The sequence below is a fragment of the Furipterus horrens genome, unplaced genomic scaffold (genome assembly GCF_987537825.1).
Source record: "Furipterus horrens unplaced genomic scaffold, mFurHor1.1.pri manual_scaffold_17, whole genome shotgun sequence".
In the NCBI taxonomy this organism is placed as follows: domain Eukaryota; kingdom Metazoa; phylum Chordata; class Mammalia; order Chiroptera; family Furipteridae; genus Furipterus; species Furipterus horrens.
This window is the reverse complement of record NW_028327187.1, coordinates 18,697,381-18,717,059: the sequence shown is the minus strand read 5'-3', so window position 1 is coordinate 18,717,059 and position 19,679 is coordinate 18,697,381. Positions and strand designations below refer to the sequence as shown.

The window sequence follows — 19,679 nt, the reverse complement described above, 5'->3', positions numbered from 1 at the left end:
GTGTTCAGTGGGCCCTCCCTGTGCCCGTTGGGGCACTGACCTTATGTCCATTGGGGAGTGTCCGAGGGACGCCTGGACTCACGGCCCCGCGCACCTGGGCCAGTGAGTGAGAGCACTTCCCTATGCGCACCCCCGCGACCCAAGGGTAGGGTTGGGGAGTGAATGAGTGCGCCACTGCGCCTGCGCTCCTCAAGAATGGCCTACCACCCCCAAACTTTCCTCCCCTCTCCACCGTCCACTAGAGAAAAATATAAAGGAGAATTATGTTCTCACTTGCCTGGCAGCACGCTGTCTCCTGTCCTTCCGCGCCAATGCCACTTGGTCGAGTCCCGTCTCTTCCAGCGGGCAGAGATCCGCTCTCCTCCCAACTCCTCTCCGGGGTAGCCTGTGGTCGCCAAAAAGCCTTTGTGTACTTTCAGCCGCAGCTCGGGCAGCCGCCGCAGTCAGGAATCCCGTATCGTCCCCTTTTCCTCTGCTATCCTCACTAAACAGGTTGTTCCCAGATGGATTTTCTCTAACCCAGCAGTGCCATGGCTCGACTCCTGCCAGTGTCCGGCTGCTCACTGAGATGTTCTGTCTGCAATTAGCCCAAACTTCAGACGGGTCTCGGGAGCCTGAAACCGCAGCCTCTCCTCACTCCTCCACCATCTTCCCCTCTCCTAATTGTATTTAAAGTTTGTTTTCATTTTAAAGTTAAACTAGGTCTGTGATGTCATCAAAGACACTTAATTTACAGGCAAGAAGAATGCCAAATGCCTTGCAACTGGATGTCTTTCCAATAAGACAGTCTTGCAGATTTAGAGACTGGTTTGTGGGTTATGTTGCAAGTAGAAAAAAAAAAAAACAACAAAAAAAAACTAACTAAGCTAACAACCAGAACAAGAACAGAATCATAAATATGGACATCATACAGAGGGTTATCAAAGAGGAGGGGAAAGGGAGAGGATGAGGGAAATGGTGCAGGGATTAAGAAGCATAATTGGTGGGAACAAAATAGACAGGGAGATGTTAAGAATAGTATAGGAAATGGAGAAATCAGAGAACTTTTATACACAACCCATGGTCATGAACTAAAGCGGGGATTGCTGGAGGGAAGGGGGATACTGAGTGGAGAGGGACAAAGGGGGAAAATTGGGACAACTGTAACAGCATAATCAACAAAATAGACTTAAAAATATGGGATTGATGCAATTGATTCTTAAATGCCCTGTTAATTCAGTCTTGTTGACTAATTGTCTTGGTATAATTTTGGAAGGGCCGGAACTGTCTGAACTCTCATATCAAAGAATTAAAAACATAAATCTAAAAGTAGAAAGGAAAGACAGGTCAACTCTCAGAATAATATTGCTAGTAGTGATAAAGTTTTGTGCCTTACAAACTCTCAGAGACTTCATTCTCCCTCTTTTGTTCACGTTTGACTTTTAGAGTCAAATGTGAAACATCACCTACCCCCCACCCCACAGGCACTTTTGTGCTCATCCCTCTTCTAGGACTTTAACCTGTAAATTCTTGTTCTTTTTTCTCACCCGTTTCCTTTCCCCCCATTAATTTCCTCTTCTTTTGGCACCTTTCTCTTGGCCTACACACATGCTTAATTATCTCCCGAGTTAAAAACACTTATCTGCTTCTCTGACTCTTCCTCACCAATATCTGGTTCTCCTCTCTTTCCAGGAGTATAAAGTTTTCACTTCCCACACCCCTGCAGTTAAGTACTCATGTGACTAGTTCTGGCCAATAAATTGGGAATGAAGTTAACATAGTTTTGAGACAGAGCTTAAAAGAATAGGTGTAAAATGTCCATCAATTTTTTTCTTGAAGAAGCAACTGAGGAGAACTATGTTCTAGAATGTATGACAGAAAGATGATTGAAGCCTTGTCAGCCAGATTAAACAGGACCTCTCCACTGGCTTATGATGATCACACAATATGAATGAGAAATCAGCATTTTTCACTGAGAAATGGGTCAAAAACACTGAGGTGTGGGGGTTGTTAGCACAATATTTCCTATCCCATCCTGATCAGTAGTCTTCTTTCTCTTTTACTCTACTACCAATTTTCTTCACAAAACAATCTAGTAAGTGGTTCTCAAGTCTTCCTATGCATAAGAAAAATCCATAGTGCTTTTTAAGAAACCAGATTTCTAGGCCTCATATCAGACTGGATGAATCCAAAGGCAATTCTGGGTCTGAGACCTGGAAATACACTTTTTTTATAGTCTTCCTAGCTGACTCTGAGTTGGCCATCCTGTATCACTCCTCAGACATGTTCCAGCATGAATGGAACCCCATATTCAACCATTCCTCACCACCCATTTATTCATCAACGTTCTGTAACATGGCTTCTCCATCACCTACCCATTACCATAGGCAGTGTAAGACTTCCAAGACCTCTTAATTGAAAAACCATTCAGTCTCTGTCCTACTCAAATTCCCTGTAGCATTTGGCGCTGTTATCTTCCACTCCCTTTTTTAAAATCCTCTCCTCCCTTGGTTTCATGACAGGACACTACTGTCATTCTTGTTCCAACTCTATGACCAACACATTTTTTTTTAATTTCCTGTCTTCTTTCATGCTCAGTAGAAGTGATCCTATGCTTTTAACTTTAGTCCTCTCCTCTTCTCTCCATTATATATTCTCTTCCTCTATTAGTGTGCTAGAGCTGCCATAACAAATTACCACAAACTGGGAGGCTTAAACAATAGAAATGTATTGTCTCCCAGTTCTGGAGGCTAGAAATCTGAGGTCAAGGTGTCAGCAAGGTTGGTTCTGTCTGAAGCTGTGAGGAAAGGAAGTGTTCCAGGTTTTCCTCTGTGGCTTGTAGGTGGCTATCTTTTCCCCACATCTCTTCATATCTTATTCTTTCTAAGTGAAATGGAGCAGAATATGTTACCCCAAAATATGCCTCTCTGGCAGAAGAATTAGCTTGAGCTGGTTATTTTTAAGAAATACCAGACAGGGGCGAAGCTCTCAAAACTAAGTCGAAGTTACCCTTTTGTAGAAGACATTTACATGTATGAGGGAAATATATATTTACAATGGTGTCTCCCTCTTAGTACCAGGAAGAAGAGGATGATTCTAAATCTCTAGAGCTTTGCCTGGTAACCTTCCATAATTGACTCCCCTTCCCCCAACGTCTTCTTATGTCTTTATCTGGAGAGGGCATTTAAGGTGATGGCTTTAGCCATTTCAGATAGTTGCTCCATTTCCTTGGGGATCTTTCATTTATACAGGGAGTACACAGGTTATTAAACCTGTTTGTTTTTCTCTTATTAATATGCCTTTTATTATATAGAGGTCTCAGTCAAGAACCTATAAGGATAAAGGGAAAACTATTTTTCCTCCCCTTGGCATGTCTGTATCTATGTACAAGTTTTCCCTTTTTATAAGGATATCAGTCATATTGGATTATGGCCTCCTATAATGACCTCATTGTAACTTGATTGCCTCTGTAAATATCCGACCTCCAAATAAGGCCACATTCTAAGGTATTGGAAGTTCTGACTTCAACACATGAATTTTGGGAGGAAACAATTCAACCCATGACATTCCCTCAGTGATTTCATCTACTTAGTGGCTTAAATGATCACTTTGTTAAATGTGACCCATTAGTTTTGCCTTGACCTTGCTCCTAATCACCGATTTAAAGAAATAGTATTGCAAACCTATGCTTTCTCAGTAATACACTGAACAAGCAAACTTCTTCTCCATATAGAACAAACAGAAACTCATTACTCAAACAGTGCAAGGGAAGGTGGTGAATGTAGAGGTAGGGAGAGTATGGGGATCTATGGGAACCTTTAACAATGGGATCTACCCTGACATTTTAGATATCTCCATTTAGATGTTCAACCAGCGCCACAAACCCAACGTGTACAAAACCAATCAAATCTCCTCTTTCAAATCAATAACTTCAGGTGACCTATATTTCTATGAGTGACTCTATTCAACGAGTCACCCAAGCTTCATACTAGCTGTCATCTTTGTTTCTTCTCCTCCTTATTCCCAACAGTTAAGCAATCAAGAAATCAGATCCAACTTAGCTCTCCAACATGTCTGTCGTTCTGTCTCCTCTGTTCCCTTCTCACTAGCACCAGAGTAGGTCAGATCCACAGCATCTTTACCTAGACTAATGCAATGTCCTAACTGCCCTCCATACTCCAATATACTCTACATGATACTATCCAACTAGCATTCTAAGTAATAGCTACTATAGCTGGCATTGGAGTCTATCCCAACACATCTTTCCAGCCTCATATCTCATCACTTTACCTTCCCCTATGTTACCTGACACCGTACCTGGAACATGACCCATTTTTTCCATCTCTCTTCATGCCTTTATTATCTAAGAAGAGATACTTTATATTTATTGAGCACATGGGATATACTATGCATTTCTATACCCACCTTACTCTAGTATGATTTTCTCACACTCAATAAATACAGCTCCGTAAATATTTGTTGAATGACATGTGTGGTGTTCTAGGTTTTACAAAGGATATCATAGCATTAACCCTCAAACTTTTCAATATAGGTAGTGCATTTGGCAGGCATCTACTAATCCCACTCATACCTAAAAACATACAATTCCTCATGGTTGTCAGCCCTTGGCTAATCTAACTGCATCAGGAAGTGGGGAAAGACAGCTATTCTAGAGCTTTAAGAGCATACTTCTTGCCCAGCAAAGCATACCAGGCAATGCAGTGTGGTGACCTGTTTGATCAATCTTATGGCTCTTGACTCTCCTGCTTTCCTTCCAAGCTCTAACTTGCTTTCTTCTTCCAGACTCATAATGCTCTGAAACACTTCCAAGAGACCCACTAGGCTTGGCCCAAGGACCTTAAGACTAGGAAGAGCATAGTGCTATTTCTTTCCAGGAGGGCTCATATATCTAAGGAGCTGTTTTCAATTTTTGTGCTCAAGTTTGACAGCAATAACTGAAAATCACCTCCTGTCCTGTCTTGTTTTAGCATGAGCAGTACAGCTTGAAAATGACTGGGCACACCACCTTCCATCAATTATGCTTGAAATCCTAGGTCCTGGTGTGAAGACTGTCAGGACCAAAGTTGATTAGTCTCTTAGTAAAATCTCTGAAACCACCATATTTATTGACACAGAGGGACCATGCATTGATTTCCCCCATTGTGTGTGGCAGCCTTATCATTTCCCAGCATAAAGTTCCTTGGTACTTTTTCTAAACTGAAAAGAGAAAGCATTATCTGTTTTTCCCCATTCTTACCTGCTTAAAATCTTGTCATGCTTTGTTGCTTCTGAGATGGGTGATAGAAAATTTTGTCTGAAGGGCCTCAGGACACTAATCCAGACACATGGCAGATCTGGTATCAGTGTGTTTGTTGTGCTTCTTTCTTCACAGTTCCCGAACAAAAAGAATAGGGCAAGGAGGAAAATATTCATACATTCTTTCCACAGCTATCTAAGGAGCACCAATTCTGCACTAAGTGCAGGGAAACCAGAGGTTGCGTCCCTCAAGGAGCTCACAGTACAGTAGGGAAGAGCCACACAGATCATTTTCTTTTTTTATTATGATTATTCAAAGCACACATTTCTCACATTTAGGAAGGTCCTATTCAACATGTTGTCATCAGCTTCTGCTTTTTTATTTCCCTGCAAGAGAAAATGAGAGTTTTGCTTAGGGAATTTTGAATGTAGATTCAGTGGGTAGAAGATAAAAGATTCCCATGGCAGTGGTTTATTATAGCCTTTTCTTTGCAGAGATTATTCAGCCATAGACAATATTCCATCCACAGGAGAGTTCGCTTCATTTTCTCTTTCCTTTGTCTTGAAGAAACACTCTCAAGCAGGTAACATGAATTTGAAAATGTTCCACCTCCACACAGAAATCACTTCCACACATTGTGAGTAGAGTGGAGATAGTTGTGAGACCATGCTGCCAAAGAAATACAAGAGGCCAGGCCTGGTACCCAATGCAGACTGGAAAGTGAGGGTCAGAAAGGACTTCTTAAAGGTGATGCTTGAGCCAAGTCTAAATGATTGGGGGAGCAGGAGGAGAGGGAGTCAGGCTAAGAGGACCATGGTGAGGGAGGGCCTCATTCCAGGCAGAGGAGACAGTAAGAGCAATGGCATGGTGGGAGGAACACAGCACCAACATCACTGAACCACCAGCAAGAGATGGAAGATGAAGCTGGCACAGGAGACTGAGTCAGTTCACCAATGAGCTAGTTTCACTTCCTCGGCAAATAGGAATAACAAAATGTCTGCAAATGATCTACCTCTGGTATTTGGGAAACCTCTTCATTGACTTGGGAATGATTTCTCACCATGATGCTATAAAAAAGTTTCCCTTTCTCCTCTAACTGTATAAAATACCAGAAGTTTCCTGGGTGCCCATGTCATTTGGGAGCCTCTTTAAGTCACTGCAGATACAGCAGGTCCTCGAATAACATCTCACTCTAAGGTTATTGAGATGCCATGGGAACTTAACTCATGTTTTCATCAATTAGCCTACAGTAAAAACTGATTTCATTATATGTCATTTCGCACAAAGTTGCAGAACTTATTGATGACATTAAGTGAGAACTTACCATATTTTAAAGGGTAGTGAAAGTCACTGGATCTACTTTGAAAATACAGAGGTCCTAGGCAGCCATTAAGGCCCTTTTGTGACTGTGTAGTAACAAATGTCCAATTGCCAAAGAAAACCAGAGGACAAGCTCTAAGCCCAAAACCAAATGACAGGTACAGTTTGTAATTATCAAAAGGAAGGTCTCACAAATGACACTGAAGAAAAGAGTGCCAGTGACCTGGAAACAGGAATCAGCATGGCTCTTTGGTGATGGTGAATAGAGATGTAGGGCTGAGGAGAACCAGAGAAAAGATCCCAGGCAAATGTTCATGGAGAAGGAATAGCCAATGGGATACATGGCCCCTTGTAGCATATGTTAGCTTCCTGTGGCTGCTGAAATAAATTACCACAAACTTAAAACAACATAAATTTATTTTCTCACAGTTCTAGAGGCCAGGGGTGTACTCCCTCAGGAGGTGTTGGGGTTGACTCCTTCCTTGCCTCTCCTGGCTTCTCGTGGCTGTTAGCATTCCTTAGCTTATGGCCACATCATTTCAAAGTCTGCTTTCATCTTCACATGGCTTTCTCCTCTATATATGTGCCTTGTCCTCTTCTGTCTTTTATTAAAAAAATTTTTATTGGATTTAGGGCCCACCTGAATTATCCAGAATGATCTCATCTCAAGAGCCTTAACTTAATTACATCTACAAGGGCTTTTTTCCAAATAAGGTCACAATCATAGGTTCAAGGAACTAGAGCATGGACATATATTGGGGGGAGGGGTCATCAGTGCACCCACTATAACAGTGTTTATAAGGGGGAGAGGTAGATACTCTTTTTATGGTTATAAATTTAACACATGTTCATTATCAAGGTACAGATAGTATTTTTAGAGTATTTTTGAAGCACAAAGAAAAATACCTATATTTAATTCCACAACTCAGGGGCAGCCATTGCTACCAATCTGAGAAATTATAATCCAGGCTAATATGAATACATGTACATACTTTATTAGGCTCCTACTGTGCTTACTAATGTGTAATCTGCTTTTTTTCTAATTATGAATATATTGTGAACATCATCCCGTGCCATTAAAACTCTTTCAACAACAACAGTTTTACCAGCTGTATGACATGCCACCACATGACTTTAGTTTAATTAACCAGTTCTGTACTCTTTGACATTTGGGCAGTTCCCAATTTTTCAGTGTTATAAGTAACATGGAGATGAGAACATTCATGCCAGCATATTTAAAAGAAAAATTGGGTTATATAATACAAAGGATATTGACTGTATATACACGACATTCTCCGAGTTTTATAGTACAGCATACACTGTACTGCACTGAATCAGGCCAGAATTAGGCCAAGGATTGGGTCTGAAGTTCAGAACTACTTTACTACTCTTTTTCTTTCTCGGAAAAATGCATCATTATTGGGCTTCATTTCCTGCCATGCCCTGTCTTGTGCTTTTTATTTTCAAGGCAGGGGTAACACAACCATTACCTCTTTTTAAACTGTATTAATATTTTGTTAATGCCTACCAACTTATCTAGCAAAGCAAATGTGTTATTCAGTGATGTATAAATACAGCTCTTTTATTTTAAGCCACATGATAAAGCCTGAAATGAATAGCACTAAAAGAAGCTACCATGGTTCTTTTTTTTTTCTACAGCTGTACCAAGAAATATATGTATCTAAGACTAGAATAAATGCAGGATAAGATAGGGATCATGGGTAAACTGAGTAAATACAGAGTTGTTTGAAAAAGTTACTGAGGCTCCTGAAAAACCAGAGAAGATAGCCCTAAGATTGATGTGAAAGAAGGGAAGTTTATGTTGAAATTATAAGAATCAATGCAACCCATCTCATAGTCTCATAACAAGAACAAAGAGCCTCCAGACTGTTCATTAAAGAAAATTAGTATTTGCTGAGGAAGCTCATTTTTTATTTAAATTTTACTTTTCAATTATGGTTTAAGGTTTTGTTTTTGTTTTTTGTTGTTGTTGTTGTTGTTGTTTTGTATTTGTTTCAGGTGTACAGCATAGTGGTTAGAAAATCATGTACTTTATTACAAAGTGGTCCCCCCAATATTTCCAGCACCCACTTGGCACCATACATAGTTATTACATTATTGACTATATTCCCTGTGCTATACTTACATCCTTGTGACTATTTTGTAACTACCAATCTGTACTTCTTATTTTATTTTTTTCAATTACAGTTTACATTCAGTACTATTCTGTATTAGTTTCAGATGTACAGAAAAGTGCTTATAAAATCATGTGCTTTGCAGAGTGGTCCCCCACTGCTTGAAGTACCCACCTAGCCCCATACATAGTTATCATTGACTGTATTCCCCATGCTGTAATCTAGATCTCTGTGACTATTTTGTAACTACCAATTTTTACTGCTTAATCCCTTCACATTTTTCACCCTGCCCCCAACGCTCTCTCCCTTCTGACAACTGTCAGTCTGTTCTCTATATCTATGAGTCTGTTTTAATTTTGTTTGTTCAGTTATTTTGTTCTCTAGATTCCATATATAAGTGAAACCATATGGTATTTTTCTTTCTCTGATTTATTTCACTTAGCACAATACCCTTAGGTCCATCCATGATGTTGCAAAAGTTAAAATTTCATTCATTTTTCTATGGCAGAGTAATATTTCATTGTTTTTATCTACCACAACTTTTTTATCCACTTGTCTATTGATGGGCACTTGGGTTGCTTTGAGAAAGTCCATTTTTGTGATGATCCAGCCTACTTTTTGAAATGACATAGGAACTGGCAAGTTCTGATATATTTGTAATTTCTAGGATTACTACCATAGAATTTTGGCCCCCAAAGTGAATGCTCTTTCTTGATTGGCGTTTTGCATTATTAAGGTGAGAAACTGCTAAAAAAATTTAAATTTTTTAAAGGTTAGTCGATGTTGTCTCTGCATTTGAGTAGCACAAGTAAATTCAAAGGTGACAGCAATAGACACTACTAGTATACACAGTTTCAAAAAATATATTGAAAGTAAATTTTCATCACCTATTCACGTTGACTCCAATAGTGATTTACCGAAAGTATTTTTTATCCATTCCTGGAAGTCGTTGAGAATTTCATAAAAACACATTTTAGTCCAAAAAGCCAACTCAATAACAGCTCCTGCCATCTTGCAGACTCATACAATTCACTGCTTTCCACACTGAGCTTTGATACAACATGAACACTTAGCACTTGAATCTGTCAAGAATGCACTTTTAAATTTGTCTCATTCAATAATTTCTTCATTCATCAAATATTTATTATGTCCACTATTAATTATCTCAAAATCTAATATGAGAGGAAACACATAGCTGAAAACATACAGCCTGATAACTATGGTGAGAAAGGTAAGAACACAGAGGAGGAGCAAACACCTACTGTGGCTAAGCCATCCTCAGACATTCACTTCTAGAGTTCTACAATTTGACTTGGTGTCTCAGCTGACTATTCAATATCTAGAGTCTTCCCAGCCCAATTACAGAGCTAACATTCAGTTTTTATTTCTGTTGTGTTTACTGTATGACACATATTTTATATACATTATCTTATGTAATCCTCACAATCACCATATGAGGTACACATATATTCTATTTTGTGGGTTTAGAGAAGATTAATAGAATTACCCAAGAATTTGAACCCAGCTTGGCCTAACTCCAGAACACTGGTGTATTGTATCCCATCATGCTGAGCATCCAATTTTAAAAAGGAAAGTGACTAATTGGGTTGAAAAGTACAGAGGGGTTGACCAGAGTGAGTTAGAAGGGGTCTTTGGATTTCATCCTTAGGAAATAGCATTTGTGCTCATTGTACTAGTGTCCTAGGGCTGCCATAACAAAGTATAGTGAACTGGGGGACTTAAAGAACAGAAATGTATTTTCTCTCAGTTCTGGAGGCTAGCAGTCCAAAATCAAGGTGTCATCAAGGTTGGTTCCTTCTGAGGGCTCTGAGAGAGACTTTGTTCTGTCTCTTTCCAAACTTCTGGTAGCCTCAGGCATTCATTGGCTTGTAGATGGCTGCCTTCTCCCTGTGTCTTCATATTGACTTCCTTCTGTGTGTGTCAGTCTCTGTGTCCAAATTTCCCCTTTTGGTAAGGTCATCAGTCTTACTGTATTAGGGCCCACATTAATGATACCATTTTAACTTGATTACCTCTATAAAGGCTCTATTTTTAAATTTTTATTAAGTTTTGAGGGAGAGGAAGGAGGAGAGAGAGAGAGAGAGAGAGATATCTATTTTTTTCCACCCAGTGATGCACAGGTTGACTCCTGCCTGTGTCCTGACAAGGGATCGAACCCACCACCTTGACATATGTGGACGACGCTCTAACCAACTGAGCTACCCTGCCAGTGTAAGACTCTGTTTCGGAATTAGGTCACATTCTGAGGCACTTTCAATTCTACCATTTGACTTGGTAGAACATACATATTTTGGGAGGACATGATTGAACCTATAACACACAATAAATAAGCACTTTCAGCTCAATAACTATAGAATGCAGGGAAGGGGTAAGGGCTGGGATGTAAGGTCACAGGGATCAGCTGGGAGCTAGAGAAGGGTTGAGAACATTTTCCATGTGAGAGAAAGCCTCCAGGAAAAAGAGAGAACTTCAAGAACTATAGAGAGAAGATACCTGATGGAACAGAGTCTTGCAGGGAATTGGAGAGGGTGCAGATCCTCAGAAAGAAGTTAGGATGCCACTTCTGAAACAAAGGAGGAGGGGAAATTTTAAATAACTGATATTTGTGTGCATTTCTGGAGACATCTGCATCACCTCAGCCCCAACGTCATCCCAGATTCTCCCAAAGCCTGCCTCATATTTGTTCAGTAACTTACAATTAGAGCTTTATAACTTCATAAGTATCTGATTTTCAGCTCAATAATTCTCAGGTATTGCTTACCATTTAATACAAAATATCACAGGAGCTTTCCCATAGTCATTTCTAGAAAAATGTTTGAATGATTGAATGAAGAAATGAATGCATAAATATAAAGACAAGGAAGAAATGTCACACAAAATAATTAGGTCTTGTATCACACTGCTCTGCATGGCTGAAGTTAAGCAGCAAGGCAAAGCCTGTGAGCACAGACAGGAAGAAAACTCTGAGGAAAGGTGTCAGCAGGGTACATGCCTGTGTCAAGACACATGACGGAGAACAGCCCTCCATTTGCATCTGCTCATGCTCCAATAACAGGACACTAGGAGAAAACAACTGCAAAATCCATCATCTTAATTTCCTGCTAGGGTGAGCAGCAGATACACGTGAACTGAAAACTTTATCATACAGTGAGCAGTTTGAATTAAATGGATGTTTTATTGCCTAATACTATTTCAAACCAGTTGTCAAGATCTGGAGTTATTAGATAAAGGGAAAATCCTACAAATTGGTGCAAAGTGGGCATTTTTGAAAATTAGTAATTTGGATGTGGTGACTGTCCAGCCAGCAGAGTGCCAGTGATTCCAGAAGTGCTGTGTTGAGTTGGCCCTGGTGTGCTGGCCTGGGACTTGGTAAAGCTCAGCTCTTCCTACTTCATCATGTTCAATTCAGCACATTAAGAAAAGCTTATTAGAAAAAATTGAAATGCTTTCCCCTGGATCTTTTACCAGTTCAGTGCAAGGGTACAGACTGTGACCAGAGAGGCCCCCAGGTGCCCAGCTTGTCTCCTAATCATGAACAGTGGCCTTAAGAGCATAGCACAGAAGGCAAGTATGACAGCATTACCAGTATTTCTGTCTCTCTTCTAAATTCCTCTTGGACTCATACACGTTGTATTTATGGAAAGAGTTTATATATAGCTTACCTGCCTAAAAGCATGATTCATTCCTTATAAAACATATCTTATAATTGAGCACAAACTCTATACTCTTTATTCTCTCACTAATTTGACAGTTCCCTTTTGAAGTGAAAAGCTCTCAAAAACTAGCTCTCTCTCTCTCTGTTTGTATCATAGCCAAGAGAATATTTAAGTATTTAAAGCAACAGGGGGCTAAATTCAATAAGCTTATCCCAAAAAGAAAATGAAGGTTTCAGAAAACCTGACAGGTGCAAATATTAAGCCTTTTCTCTTCAAGGTATGGACTCAAAGAAAGAGATTTTTGAAATTTTGTATCAAATTACAAAAATTACTATGTAGTCCAACTGCTATGCTGCCTGTTTATAATTCAAATATTTTCTTTTCAAATTAGAGTTCATATGAAGAAACAAACCACAAAAGCAATGCCTGCGGAGTAATGCAGTCAGACACTTTCCTGCCTGGTTTTCTTTTTTCCCCTTCTCTCTTCTCTTTTTGGGATCTAAGAGGCAATTAGTGTTGTCTCTATGCACTCTGGTTAACCATGGCAGAACTCAATTCAGAAAGTTCAACTGTTGCTCACTTACACCAATTAAAGGGCTCTGTGCTTAAATGTGCTCCAGGCCATCTTTTAGAAATGAGTCTTTCTGATCAAAATCATCAGATGGGAAAAGACATTGAAAATTAATTAGTACTATCCCGAGGTAGCAGTGAGGATGCTGTAGTGCCACTGTGCTTTACGAAAGCTCACCTGGGACTTGAAGGTATGCTCAGAATTTGCACCAGCTCACTGATTTTCTAAATTGATTCTTATAAATGACAGATACCGGCAGACAAGTTCAGGGAAGGTAAAAGTCAAAGAGCAAAGACCAAAAGTTGAGCAGAGCTTTCAATGCACAATGCACATGGCCCTGACCTTCCACTTCAGAAGAGATTTGTATAGCAAGGAAGGTGACAGAGGTGAAAAACAGCTTTTGGGTCCTCTTTTGTGTGACCTAATGTTAACTGTGAGAAAAAACAGTGTCAAATGTTCAACTGGTTGGTCTCTCTTGGCTATTCTGTATTCTATCACACCATAACGCACACACACACACACACACACACAAAAAAAGAAATTGGCAAAGTACTAAATTGACCTGTCATGATGATGGAGTGCAATGATGTCTTAATTATAACACATTGCATTCACTAGTACAAAAAATGGTTCTGTTACAATATTTGCTTTGACACATTTGTCACTGCCCAGTATCTTTGCCATCTTGTAACAAAATTATGAGGAAATTATCTCTCACCAACTTTTTAAATGAGTGAGGAGTCCCCTTACATGCAGTTGACTCTGAAGCCTCCCCCACTCCCTCTGCCCTGCAACTGAGGGAGAGTGCAAGGTCTAACAGAGTGATTGGACTCTTGCAAACAAATTTTGTTCTGCATTTACTGTCAGCCATACACATGGGGTCTCGCAGATCACCTCACTGGTATCTCTATTTCAGTCATCTTTGCTAACTCTTCCCCATCTCCTTGAGCTTTAAATGTTAGAGGGCCACATGGTCCAGTCTTCACACATCTTCCCTTCTCTACACTTACTCCCTTGGTGAGCTCATCTGTTTCATGTTTTTGTTTTTGTTGTTTTATTTTTTTATTTTATTTTTTATTGTTGACACTTTTACAGATGTCCCCCATTTTTTTCACCTATGTGCTGACATCTCATATATATGGTGTAGCAAAAGCAGGTTTACAGCTGTGAGTATGTGAAACACAGCGTATTGTTTTGTTTTTATTTGTTGTATTATTTTCCATATGAACAACTGTAAAACTACTTTTGCTCCACCCTGTATGGGGTGTGTTTATGTATGTTCTGAAGCCCAGATGTGTATATCCAGCTGCCTCAATAGCTCCACTTGAATATGCATCTCAAATTTATCATGTCCAAAACCAAAACCCAGACTTCCCTCCTAAAACTGCTCCTCCTCAATTTTCTCCAACTAAATTCATAACAATCCCATCATTCCTGTTGTTTGGGAAAAATCCTTAGAGTCATCCTGACTTCTCACACCCACACTCCATCTGTAAGAAAATCCTAAATATCCTTTGAATAAATTAAAATATACCTTCAGAATACATCTAGAATCCCATCACTCTTACCACCCTGGTCCGCCCTAGATTGCTGCAACAGCCTCCTCACTTGTCTGTTTCTGCCCTGGCTTCTTTAAGTCTGTTTTCAACTCAGCAGGCAGAGTGGTTCATTTATCACATGTAAGATCATACCATTTCTCTGTGCAAACATTTGTACTGACTTCTAATCCCTTCAAGTCCTTGCACTGGACTACAAGACCCTCCATGATCTACTCCTCCATGTGATCTATGACTTTGTCTCCTACCATTCTCTGCCACCCTTACTCATCTCCAAACATCTGATATTTCACAGACTTGGCTGCACAGAGGTCCATATCGGGGACTTTGCACTTGAGGTTCTCTCTCTACCTGGACTGTTCTCTTCCCCAGATATATGCATGCATCATTCCTTCAACCTCTTCAAGACTTCACTCAAAGGGTGACTTCTCAGTGAGGCCTTCCTTTGTCACCAAATTGCAAATGACACCCTCTTCCATTTACCACAGGTACACTCCTTGCACCCCTATGTTCCTTTATTTAACTCCATAACAATGACTACCAACACAGAGTATGTTTCACTTATTGTTTAATTCTATCTCTACTGACAATTAAATATATTCTATGAGGTCAGAGATTTATTCTTGTCTTCTTCTCTGCTTTATCCATAAGCCCTAGAACAGTACATAGTACAGTGAGTACTCCATAAATATTCACATTATATATATATATGACTGGTTACATGTTGGCTTCATAATCACCACTAACAGTTGGCACAGTTTCACATGTAGGCTCAAGGTCAACTTCTATTTCAAGATCAAGGGCATTTCATCTCTATGTTATTTTCTTAAATAAGCAGAGTCATAGGAAACTGTGTGTACAACCAGAGCCCTCTGCTACCTCCTTCTGCCTCATGGAGCGCTGGTTGGAGGCAGACAGGCTCAATGTGGCCAGATGCTGGACTCCGAGGCTTGATTCTTGCATGTAGGCATGTAGCTGTTGAGACAGCCATTGGTCTGCCACTTAGAAAGCCCTCCATTCAGGATGTCTTGGATGTACTGCACGATGAGGTTGATGGCAACTAGATTGTCTACACCTCTAGGAATGATCATGTCTGCATATTTCTTTGTTGGCAAGCAGAAATACTCAAAGGCAGGTTTGACGAACATAGTGTACTGGGATAAAATCTGCTCCAGTTTCTTCCCTCTTTCAGCGATATCTCTTAATATTCTGTGGGAGAGCCGGATGTCCGCATCTGTATCCAGGAAGATCTTCATCTGGAACAGGTCTCGCACTTCCTGGGAGTGGAAGGCCAAAATGCCTTCAAAGAGGACCACTTTCACTGGAAAGATGGTGACCACCTCCTTCTGGGAATGGGAAACAAAGTCATACACGGGAATCTGCACGGTTTGCCCTTCAGTGATTTTTTTTGAGAGTTTTAAGAATGAGTTCGTTGTCAAAGGCATCTGGGTGATCGAAATTGAATTGACCTTTCAGGGCTTTGGACGTCTGCTCTGAAGTGAGGACACGGTGGAAGTTGTCCTGACTCATGATGACCACCTGATTCTGGTGGTAGTCCACTTTGTTCTGCCCCAGGAGCTGCACAATCTTCACACAAATAGAGGACTTGCCACTAGCTGTGCCCCCGCTGACCCCAATCAGGAAGGGCTCGCCATGGCCATTGGGCCGCTGGCAGTTAAGCTGGGTTTGCTTGCCAGCCCTGGCCATGGCTGAGGCCGCCGCTTCTCAACTGTCTCAATGGTCTCAACGGCCTGTGCGTGCAGATGCCGCTGCTTCTCAATGGTCTCAATGGTCTCAACGTTCTCAACATTATCAACTGCCTGTGCATGCGGACGCACAAGCCCTCGCTAAATATTCTTTGAATAAATTAAAATTCCAAGGAAACTGCTCAATGCAGAAACTGAGATAAATGTATTAAGTAACTGTACATTGAATAGAATGTTAACTGCAGCCAATTTGTAGGGGGAAAGTGTATGTGTGTGTTGATATATATACAGGCGGGGAGGGGAGAGGGAGGGGGAGCAAAACACAGAGAGATAGAGACAGACCCTACATCAGTAATGAAGGAATAGAGACAGAAATGGAAATGTGGTGACCAAGCAGAGGTGCTCCGGCCCCTGGGGCCCCACCAAAGCCAAGGCCTATTTTGCAGAGCTAATGCTTTATAAAAATAATGTGCAAAGTTATGATGAAGCATTATTGACAATTCAATAAGCCATACAAAAAAAGGCAGATTCACCCAACCACAGGCTAATTTTTTTTCATTGTGCTACATAAAATAGCTATAATCAGTTATAACTATAAACAGAATTACCAAGTCTGATTATTTTTTATCTGATAGTTCATCATCAACAGAAAAACATACTAGACTCAATAGAAGGAAAATGATAGATGCTACAGGAACAAAATGTGGTTTATTAACAAATTAATAATCATGTCTGCCTATTCTACTGTAAAGCTTTGCCTTTCTCACCACTCATTTCTGCCATTTGAAGAGAAAAGCTATCTTTGGAAAAATAAAATAAAATCAGGCACTTCATCTCAACTTGCATTTTTTTTAAACCATTTGAGAGTTTTCTTCACAGATATATTGTACCATGACAGAATTTCTCAGATGAAAGCAGAGTTCAAGATAGGTTACTATACATAAATCTAATTAAATATTTGAGAAAAAATCGGTCTTTTGATCCAGCAAGAATTCAAAAATTTACTTATTCACTTTTTTCTAGTAAAGTAAAATTGGGGGGTTAAGATGGTTGAACAAAGAATAATTAAGCTGGACAGAATTTCTTAGATGAAAGCAGAGTTCAAGGTAGGTTACTCTACATAAATCTAATTAGATATTTGAGAAAAATAGGTCTTTTGATCCAGCAAGGATTCAAAAACTTACTTATTTTTTTTTTGTAAAAGTAAAATGGGGGGTGTTAAGATGAGTGAACAAAGAATAACTAAGTTGGTTTGAATATAACTCAGCTTGTGGCACAGCAGGATGAAATAAAGGCAAAAACACTGGCCAGTTCTTGAGAGTCCATACCTATAAGAAAATAACTCTTAGAATAAAATACATCTTTCCTTCCTATCTCAAAGGGTTGCTGTGAGATCCAAATATGAAAATGAATGGGAGTGGGTTCTGTCAATTTTAAAATGCTGCCCACATATGAGCCAAAGTATTGAATATTTGGAGATCTAGAAGGAACCTGCTTTTACTTGATTCCCAAGATGGGAGCGCAAGTGGAATTGTTAAAATGTAGAAATATTTAGCTTCCAAAGAAAATGAAATTCTTTAAAAATCCAAAGAACATTGTTGTGTCGATTCACTCAAAAATTCCTTTTATGTTTCATCTGCTATGAGGCGTTTTCTTTGGAAGCAATATGATTCTTCTCTTCTAAAAGTGTCACAACTCTGAGGATAATAATTTAAGAATTTCAGACAGTCCAATGAATTTCTCTTAGAACATCCTTTTTGAAAAATGATCAAGTATAAATCCTTTACCCTCAATTTGTGTCATAACAATTGATAACCAGAATGGCTGGCTGACTTATAATTGCCTACATCCTACATATATGGCTCTTGATTCTAGAATGCAGGGGCGGGGCAGCAACCACCTTTATAAGAATCAGAGATACATATTGAAAGCCAGCTACTTACATAGCACTAGTTTCTTATATGTCAAAAACCTTGTTACCTAAGCTAGATAGAATAGTGTCCTCTCTGCTCCTTTTTATCCATGTAGTCACAATATGCTGTACAATTGTACCTCATTTTCCCAGAGCTCCTTTCCTCATTTGCAGATTCTTACACAGAAAGGATGCCAAGTGATTATCACGGCACCCTCCAGTGAGAATTCATAAAGAGATTAAGTACAACTTAACATGTTTCTGGAGCTGAACTATGAATGTTTACTTCACAAATCATCCACTGGTGCAATCTAAATCTCAAAACCATAAAATGGAAAAAAGTAAAATCCTATACTGTCAGTTACAAGACTGAGTTCCAGAAAGCCTGTATAAGTAGGTCAGTCAGTTGTACCTCACCATTCCAGCTCCATGTAGCCTTCCCTGATGCTTTCTCTTGCTTTCTTTATTCAAAGGCAGGCAAAATTACTAATAATAGGTGCAAATATTAGCTTCTGCTCTACTATGATATACAGTTGACAGGAATCAAGAGGAAAGAAAAGTACCATTTATTTTCCCAAGTGCCTACAATGTGACCAGCAATTTATAGACATCATTTCACTTAATCATTCATGAATTTATTCACAAATGACCTATAAATATCAGAAAACCAAAATAAGCACAGCAGATAACGTTCCTACCTTCATGTAGATTACAATCAAATTTAAGAAAGAGACATTTAAAAATAATCACACACCTTCTACGGCCAAGTAGAACATAACAAATCATAACAAGTAAATAAATACTCCAGCTGTAATAATTAATTAAATACAGATATGTCACAAAAAATATATTTTAAATGCCTAAGAGAGTTTCAATAACCATTAGGAGTAGATGAACTACAATTTCCGAGATTATACAACCATTCCAAACTCTGTGCTACAACAAATAAATAAGGGAGTCTTTCAGCATGGATGGACCCAGAGATTATTATGCTAAGTGAAATTGCACAATTAATTCAACAGAGGAAGGACAGTCTCTTTTTTAACGATGCTGGAGGAATCAAGCAACAGAAATTAAGTTCAAACTAAACTTCATACATTATACCAAAATTAACTCAAAATGGAGCAGAGGCATAAATCTAAAACTTAAAACTATAAAACTTTTAATGGGAAAAGGCTTCAGGATTAATATTAGTGGAAGGGTTTTAAATATGACACTAAAGGTGTGATTCACTTAAAAAATGTTAAATTGGACTACATCAAAATTAAAATTTTTTCCTCCATAAAAGACCCACTTAAGAAGATGAAGAGACAAGCTACAGTCTTGGAAACAATATTTGCAAACCATATATCTGACAAAGGGCTCATATCTACAATATATAAAGAACTCTAAAAATCCAACAATAAAAAAAATCAGCAAAATTGGAAAACGGGCAAAAGACATGAACAGAAATTTCCCTGAATAGGATATGCAGATGATTAATAAGTAAATTATAAGGTGTTCAACATCATTAGCCATTAGGGAAATACAAATTAAAACACAATGAATATTGCTACACACCTATCA

The 19,679-nt window shown here is 39.3% G+C and overlaps 1 pseudogene; it reads right to left on the bottom strand.

Annotated features, from left to right (window-relative positions):
- Nucleotides 1–15,415: 15,415 nt before the first annotated feature.
- On the bottom strand, nucleotides 15,416–16,202 carry LOC149990612 (uridine-cytidine kinase 2 pseudogene; annotated as a pseudogene).
- Nucleotides 16,203–19,679: the final 3,477 nt, after the last annotated feature.